The following is a 9,289-nucleotide window of genomic DNA, read 5'->3' on the forward strand; positions in this document are numbered from 1 at the left end:
TGGTCACACAAATGGCCTTCATTACACTTAGCGAGTCTCAAAATATGAATGTGAGAGAGAAGGGAAGAGAAAGGGGAACAAAGAGTGGGACAGAAATGGGAGAGTGCTCAGTATGCATGATGCACATGTACGAAATTGTAAAAGTCCAATTTTAATTAATAAAAAGGAATAATAGAGGCGGTGGATATGATCAAAATACACTGCACACGTGTATAGAAATAGCATAAAGAAAACTTTACTCCGTTTAATACATGTTTTTAAAACTGTAGGTGATCAGTGCAAATAATAAGTCCTTAGCAAGTAGAAGTATAGCTATAGAGCATAAATGCTTTAAAAAACACTGTATCAGCAGCATACTAACATGAACGTTTTATTCAAAGAAGCATCTGGACACACTGATGAATGTACGGACAGTTGTTCTGATATAACTTCAGAGGAAAAAATGTCTAAGTGACACAGTAAAATGTAGGAACGAGACTCAGAGGAGGATGGCTATTCTGTGGAAAACAGAAGGATCTGAGTCTTACAGAGAATGGATAAAGAAAAGCTTGGCTTCTACAACAGGCTGTTCCCAACTGAGGCAGTGATCATGTTTTAAATAGCATATATCTCCATTACTTGAAACTCTGCGTACATTTTCACTTAGAAGCAATGTTGGAAAGGCTTGTTACTTAGATTCCCAAGCAAAACCAGACCCATCTGCTTACTTGACCCAGAATGAGGCCCGAAGGCTGCTCTAAGACAGGAAACCCTTTCCACTTGCAACTCCTTTTGACCCAAGAAATTTGTATATGACCCAAAGAACATAAGATTATAAAGTAAGTAGATGAATCAAACACTTCTTAAAGTATAAGTCATATAGAAATTTGCTACAAAAAAATCTTTGGTATACATATAACATTCATTAAATGTGAAAGGAAACAAATGTGCTGGATTCTTTGGCCATAAAGAATTAAGTCTTCAGTGGATCTGGGATAACACTGCCAATGTTTTTCAGAGTTGATCAATATTTTGATTTTATAATTATCAATACTGAGAATGCCACTTCATATAAATATATAGTACAAAATGACAACAGTATGTTTAGGGACATTTGACTAATTCTTGTAAATTGTCTTCTAATCTCAAACTAAAATTCATTTAAGCCTTTTTTAATGAAACTCACGTCTGTAGCTCAAACAGTAATTTTTTAAATCAACCATTCAAACACAACTCAATTGAAAGATATACTAATTTGCTACTTACATGCTGAGTAATGACAGTGGGAAAATATTAAAAGTCTTTGTTTTCTATAATTAAACCATTATCTTTCTCTAGGAGTATAAAATGTTGTGTGTGCATTTTGCCATTCACAAAATGCAATAGTCTTGAATCTGAGCCACGTAGTGTTCATCACACTGTATGATATAACATTGCAAATAGTACAAAATGCACGATGTGTGTTCTGACAGTGAAGTTCAGTGATACAACACAAGTGAGCACTGCTAAAAACACCTCAGGTTCACAGCACACTTGATTTTGAATTAATTTTGGATATTGTGTATTTAGAAACCTTTTATCATTGCCAAACATTTCACAACCACCACATTTAGTTACATGACCCCATATGGGGTCACAACCCACAGCTGAAGAAACTGGTTTGCTTCTAGTGCTTGCTTCTGCAGTATATGTGCAGAGAATATTAGCATGGCTCCTGCACAAGAATGATGCAGAAATTCATAAAGCATTCCATATTTTTCAATGCCTCCTTCTCATTTCTAGAGAGATCATTCCAAATAAAAATCAATAAAGAAATTTCAGAGTTTAACTATATCATAAACCAAATGGACATTGGCAGACTGGGAATCAAAAGATGAAAAATAATCTAGCAAGTGAGCAGAATCCAAAACAAAGCTTGTGTAAAGCCATAATTAGAAGAGATAAAGAAAAGCACTGAAAGCAATAATTCTCCAAGAAGTTATAATCCTAGAACAGAACTTACTATTATTGTTGTGCTAAGTTAATATTGTTTCCAACTGCCTTCTAATATCTTATACTCATAGATATAGTTCTCGCGCATAACCAAAGAGGGTTCTTTGTGAAACAATAGAGAGCATTAGAGAGATCCAAAACATGTCAAAATACAGAGAGTAGTCATGGGGTGCCCAGTCTCATAATGGGCAGCTATAACACAGCACCTAAGTCTCAAGGAACATCGAGGAGGAGGACATAGAAAGATTGTAACAAAGGTTGGGGACAGGGACAACTGCTATGAGATATTGTGTTTTTAATGTGACAGGAATTTTATACCTATGAACTCTTATATAGTTGCCTGCGCCAGAACTTCAAAGACGACACCAATTGATGGAGAAAATTGTTCACAGTAAACTACTACTAAATGCAGAGCTACAGGCAGTAAATTGCTGCTGTAGTGGGGGAAAGAATAAATTGTATTCAGGGACAAGCCCTCAATCCTGAGTGATCAGCACCAAACACATGTGCATACATAGAATAATAATTGAATTTAGTAGGCTGTATATATGAGTTGGTTGGAGAAGGGGTGGGTAGAAAAGATAAATATTTGCGCGTGAAATTTTTAAAAAATTAAATAACATAAACAAGATATAACAGTTGTCAATATGGATGTACAAATACTTAGGCTCCCATTTTTGTTTTAGAAGAGGAAGAAGAAGAAGAAGAAGAAGAAGAAGAAGAAGAAGAAGAAGAAGAAGAAGAAGAAGAAGAAGAAGAAGAAGAAGAAGAAGAAGAAGAAGGAAGAAGAAGAAGAAATAATGGACACAAAACATCAGAAAAGACCCAGTACAATAATGATACGTTGTTTCAATATACTACTCTCATATTTATACAGGCCTTCAAAACTAAATATAAACAAAGAAACTCATGGTTAACCTATACCACAGATCAAATGGACTTAATAGATACTTCAGAATCCAAAAGCAACAGAATGTACATTCTTCTCAGAGGCCTATTGAAACTCCTCTACAATAGATCATATTTAAGGTTACAAATCAAATTGTACCTAATACATAAGAGATTAAATAATCCCTTGTATCTTATATCTTAGTACTATAATACTAGAAGCAAAAATATGAGGATAAACTATATTAAATACATGAAAAAGGAACAATACATTCTTGAACGAGTCAAGAGGGTAAAAAAGTAATTAATTCTCTTGGGGGAGACAAGATTTGGTTACCCCTTAACCCAACTAACAAGAGAGAGGAGAGGCTATATTGATAAAAGGTGAAAGGAAGAAGTTTACTACAGATTCTAGCGAAATACAATAAAGCGTTAGGGAATACAAAACCTGGAAAATCTAGAAGATTGGAATATTTCCTAGACATAAACGACCTACCAAAATTAGATCAGGAAGACATAAGCAACTTAAACAGATCAATAACAATTAACAAGATTGAATCAGTAATAAAAATTCTGCCCACAAAAATTGGATATGAAACTTGATCCATATATCTCACTCTGTACAAAAACCAACTCCAAATGGATCAGGCATCTTACTGTATCATCTGAAGCTCTGAAACTGTTAGAAGACAATACAGGTGAAATATTTCAAGATATAAGCATGAGTGAGGCATTTCTGAAGACCAGAAAATGGAAATAATACCAATAATTGGCACATGGTGTTTCATGAAATTAAAAATATTGATAGCTAGAACGCACAAAAAATTCAAAAACTAAACAACAAAAAATCAAACAACTTCATCAGTAAATCAACCAATGAAATGGTTTCTCAAGAGAAAGTAAAAAGTTAGTAAACACGAAAAAGTTCCATATCTATAGCCTTCAGTAAAATTCAAATTAAAACTACCTTAAAATGACATCTCAGTCAGAGTGACAGTCATTCAGAACACAAATAACAAATGCTGACAAGTATGCAGAAAAAAAAAGGAACCTCTAATGGGAATGCAAACTAGTACAGTCACTATGGAAATTGCTATGGATATGTGTGTGTGTGTGTGTGTGTGTGTGTGTGTGTGTGTGTGTGTGTGTGTGTCCTTCCAATTGCTGTCGAAGGAAAACTCAGTCACTGCGTGAATCACCTATGCTTCAGGGTAGGCTCTAAGGTGAAGAGTAGTGGCTAACACAAAAATGACTCTATATATATGCAATCTGACCCAAACCCTTGGGTATTCATCTGAAGAATGTAAAAAGTAATAGATTATAGAAATATTTGCACATCAATGTTTTCTTGCAACACTTCTCACAATAGCTAAATTATGGAACCGCCCCAGGTGTCAATCAGTAGAGTAATGGATAACAAACATGTGGTGCATACATGCAATCCAGTTTGACTCAGGCATAAAAAAGAAAAAAAAATGTCATTTGCAGGAAAATGCAACTGTAGGTTACCATTAAGTAAATTAAGTCAGTCTCAGATAAATATCATATTTTCTCTTATTTGTGGATCCCATATTTTTATATAGACAAGGAAAATTACATATGCATATATGCCATGAAAGTTTAAGGAAGGTGTGTCATCCAGACACATCAGGACTGATAGATATATGAACTCATAAAGATGTAACAGCATGCACAAGGCCTGCACAGGCTCAAACTAGACCAAATCTCAGCACTGAGAAAAGAAAGTCGATACGAAATTCCACACCAAATCAAGAAGCTGTTTGCAATTGATAACTGCTGTGGGAGGAAAACTATTTTCTCCAGTGAGTGTCACTGTGGAAATCACCCATGCTTCAGGGCAGGTCCTAAGCTGAGAAGTAGGGACTAACATGAAAAAGACTCCATGTTTTTCAGGTTTTTTTTTTTTATTTTATTTGGGTGTTTTGTCATGTTAGTTTTATTTTAGCATGTTTGTTTTGATTTTCTTTTTTTTTTCTCTCTCTCTTTTTTAAAAGAGAAAGATGAAGTTAGGTAGATAAGAAGGTGTGGATAGTTTGGGAGGAGTTGGGAATGGGAAAAGTTCTGATCAAAATATATGAAAAATTAATTTTAAAAACAATTTTAAAATAAAGAAGAAACAAAACTGTCTAGGGGAACAAAGGAGATGGGGGAGGAGGAAAGAGAAGAGGGGGATATATCCAAAGTACATAATATATTTGTATGAAAATGCTCTTATATAACCCAGTATATGTACAATGATTATGTACCCCAAAAGGTCTCACCACAAAGAAAAGCTCAGGACTAGACATAGTCCAGCTGAGTTCTTCCAAACTTAAAAAAAAAAAAAAAGCTAGGATCAAGGCTTCTCTAACTATTTCATAAAATAGAGAAGGAAACTGCCTAGTTCATTCTATAAAACCAGTGCTATCTTGATTTAAGAAGAAAAACTAGATAAAGACACAACAGCAACAAGAGAACTATAAGTCCAAATTCCTTGATGAACATGTACAAAAGGTTCTCAATAAAAAACCTTCCATATTGCATTCAAGAACACATTGAGATCATGCACCATGACCGTTTGGTTTCAGTCCAGGCCTTTGAAATGGCTTTTGTTTAAAAAAAAGAACTCATAGTGACTTGAATTTCCTTCCACTAGTACTGAAGGTTTCCCCCACTTCCCAGTGGTACCGCAATTTGACAAGCAAACCTTTAATACATGGGCCTTTGGGGTACATTACATATCCAAACTATAGCCCAAAAAAGGTAAAAATTATTATCAGAGGAACTGTTACAACATGTAAATGTTTTGGGCTTCAGTAGCTATTTAAAATCCATAGCTTCAATATAAATTGCCTGCTTGTTCTGCAGTTTAAATTCTTCACATCCTGATTGTATCCCCCTCCCTCATCTCCTCCCGATACCCCCTCCCTCAATCATCCCCTCTCCCTCCCTCCCTCTCCTAATCTTCAGAAAGGGGAGCCCTCCTCCCTGAACATCTGACCTCAGCCTATCAAGTCTCATCTGTACTACCTGTAACCTCTTCCTGTGTAGCCTGGCAAGGCCATCTTGCCAGGGGGAAGTGACCTAAGTTCAGTGGCAAGAGTGCATATCCGAAGTAGTCCCTATTCTCTACAAGTGGGACCCACAAGGAGACATCTGAGCAGAGGGTCTAGGTCCACATCATACATGGTCCTTGGTTGATATTTCAGTGTCTATGTTGTAGTGTAGTTATCCTGGATTATGTGGCTAATATCTGCTTATGAGTGAGTATATACCATGAGTGTCTTTCTGGGTCTGGGCCCCAAAAGTTCCTGCCTCACAAATATGTCTATCAGATATATTGGGCCAGAAAGCTGAAGAAGATGCTCTAACATAATAGAGAGGTTTTGGTGACTATTTGGGTAGAAAACTGTCTCTGTCATCTTCTCATTTGGGAAACTACTAACCTGCAGTCCTGGCATACTCAAGTAATCAAGTTTATTTCTTCTCAAGTCTCTGATGGAGTTGAAGACCAGGTAGCTTAGTTTTACAATGAAGTTTAATTGTTTAGGGGTTAAGATGTTTTTAGGTCTAGATAGATGTTTTAGGTTGATAATGACAAGGTGCGATGGAGATTGATTTACATTCAGAATTTTAGATGCACCAAGATAGGAAAGATGTTTTCTTCAAGGCTGTCAAATACAAATAGCCAAATCATTAGGAATGTAACATTTATATAATTCTTGATTGTGTCATGGTTCTTCTTGCTATAGGTAATCTACGGTATATATGTGTAATAATATAAATGTATATGTAAAAAAATAAAAATTTTAAAAACTGGAATTTTTTAAAAAGAAAGAAAAACAAAACAAACAAAAACAAATAAATAAAATCAAATTAGAAATAATAAAAGTCAATCTTCCATATGATCTTCCAAATATATTTGTGACACTTTTCCTGCCATTTAGAATAAGAAAGACAATCTTAAAAAGGAGTGTGAATACTGTGGAAGTAGAGCTCATTAATCCCTATCTGAAGAATTAATATGAATAACAGAAACACTCTTGTGAAATAATTTCTGTTGTTTATTAAACACAAACACAGTCACACATACTATAAAATGCTGTTCTGGAGTTTAACCACTAATTTGCTTTTTACCTGAAATGAATTTCAAATAAGGATTATAGATTCTCTTCTCTCTGTTTTGTTTTCTTTTTCTGTTCCTGGCACTGCACATCAACTGATTGTTAATCCAGTTTTGTATTGCTATGGATGTTTCGTTCTTTTTTCCCCAAGTTAGTAGCTCAGTGTTGCTATATTTAGTGCTAGTCCTATGCTCTCCCAGATAACAAGAGGGAAGACGGTCTCTGAATCTCCCAGTAGGTAGTACATTTATACATACTTCTTAGGCAGTTGTGATGACTCAGTACAGTCATAATTGTGTTTAGGTCAAGTTAGATCAATCAGTTTTGTTTTTTTTGTTGTTGTTGTTGTTTTTTGTTTTGTTTTGTTTTTTTGTTTTTTGTTTTTTGTTTTTTTTTGGTTTTTCGAGACAGGGTTTCTCTGTGTAGCCTTGACTGTCCTGGACTCACTTTGTAGATCAGGCGGGCCTGGAACTCACAGCGATCTGCCTGCCTCTTCCTCTGCCTCTGCCTCTGCCTCTGCCTCTGCCTCTGCCTCTGCCTCTGCCTCTGCCTCTGCCTCTGCCTCTGTTGAGATTAAAGCGGTGTGCCACCATCACCAGGCTCTAAAAAGTATTTCTTTATCTTTAAACATTTATTATTTGTTCTTGTCTGGAAATTCCGAACTCTTCCACTTTTTTAAGTTATATAATACATGTTGTACACTGGCCATTCTACATTGCCAGAGAACACTAGAACTACTCCTTTCCATCCAATTGTGCTTTTGTGCTGTAGTCTAGTGTCTGTTTTTAGCCTCTATTGGCCACAATTCTATCCATTGCTTCTGTAGGATCAGATGTTTTGGCTTCCACAAATGAGAGCTTGCCACGGTGCAATATTGATATACACATGGTTTAGGCACAGAAAGAACACCACCACTTGGAGTTTTAATATTCATATTTAGTTGTTTAAATAAAAAAAGGATTGTTTTTCAATTCAATGAAAGAAAAAGATAGAAAAAGAGGTCTTCTTCTAGGCTGTCAAATACAAATAGCCAAAACACTAAGAATGTAACATTTATAGAATTTCTGATGATGCCATGGTTCTTCTTGCTATAGGTAGTTTATTATACATATGTGGAATAATATAAATGTATATCTAAAAAATAAAAGAATGAATAAATAAATAAATTTTTAAAAATCCATAGCTTCAACTTCTCCTGTAAAGGCAGAAGATCCGCACTCACATTCTCACACAGCAAACAGCAGCTCTTAGTTCAGCCAGTCCCCACCATTCCTTTTATATTACCCTTGCTATTTAGGTTACCTGTCCAGAATGATCAGTAGTAATGACTGCTACTGAGTCCTAAGGGACCTTATGCCTAACACGTCTCTATGTGTTTTTCTCGGTGAAATTGTAGGTTCATTTCACCTATTGAAAGCCAACATGAAGTATGTGGATTGATATGGGCATTACAGATAAGCTGAAGGTAGAGGCCGTTATTATCTGTGATCTTGTTCCCAAGGGTGCATCATTTTCTTCAGTCGAGATAAGCAGACTGGATGTCAAAGTGGAGCACCCAGAAATACCTCAGAAGATTTTCATAACAGAAGGTCCGTCTTGGAAAAATCATTTCTCATAATATCTAAGTAAGGGACAACATGTTTGCTATACTTGGAAAGGGAAGAATTATGTGATGGTTCTACCCTTTGATTAATATTTTTGAGGCACCAAGCTAGGCTTTGTCACTCTTCTCTATTGTGTCGTTATTCACTCTTCTATTTACTTTGAGTTAGTATGTTCTTATTTTTCTAAATTTTTAGTTGGTCATTTTGCTCATTAATTTAAGGTAGCATAAACTTTTAAATATAAATATTTTAAGATTACAGTTCCCTATGTACCCCAAAACTATGCTGTGTAATATTATTATCTTACATTTCCATTATGGTTTATTTTATTTAGAAGAAAGGTTTTCTCTAATTCTAGATACATTAGAATATTTCAAAATAATTGTTGACTTCTATATAAGTGCACAATGGCAAAGGAATGTGGTCCACATGATATCAACTATTTGAAATGTCTTAAAACTTGCTCTGCGTGTGTATGTATGATGCTCAGTGTCTACATGTGGAAGTTGATGTTCATGCACACGTGTGCATGTGAGTATAGAAGCCAGAAGTTAACAATAGGTGTATTCCTCAGTTGCTCCACCTTATTCTTTACACAGCATCCTCCTCTTTTCATATTTGATGTCTTTTTTTTTTCAACCCACAGAATTTAACTTGCCTGCATTTATTTGCATGGCATGGGATTTTTTACAACTTACCAGT

General features: G+C 35.3%; 1 non-coding gene across 1 annotated transcript; it reads left to right on the top strand.

Moving 5' to 3' along the window:
- The first annotated feature begins 1,633 nt into the window (after positions 1–1,633).
- Positions 1,634–1,738, top strand: LOC127185992 (U6 spliceosomal RNA). Its single transcript, XR_007830254.1, has one exon. It is a non-coding gene; the product is annotated as a U6 spliceosomal RNA (small nuclear RNA).
- Positions 1,739–9,289: the final 7,551 nt, after the last annotated feature.

The sequence above is a fragment of the Acomys russatus genome, chromosome X (assembly GCF_903995435.1).
Source record: "Acomys russatus chromosome X, mAcoRus1.1, whole genome shotgun sequence".
NCBI classification, from domain to species: domain Eukaryota; kingdom Metazoa; phylum Chordata; class Mammalia; order Rodentia; family Muridae; genus Acomys; species Acomys russatus.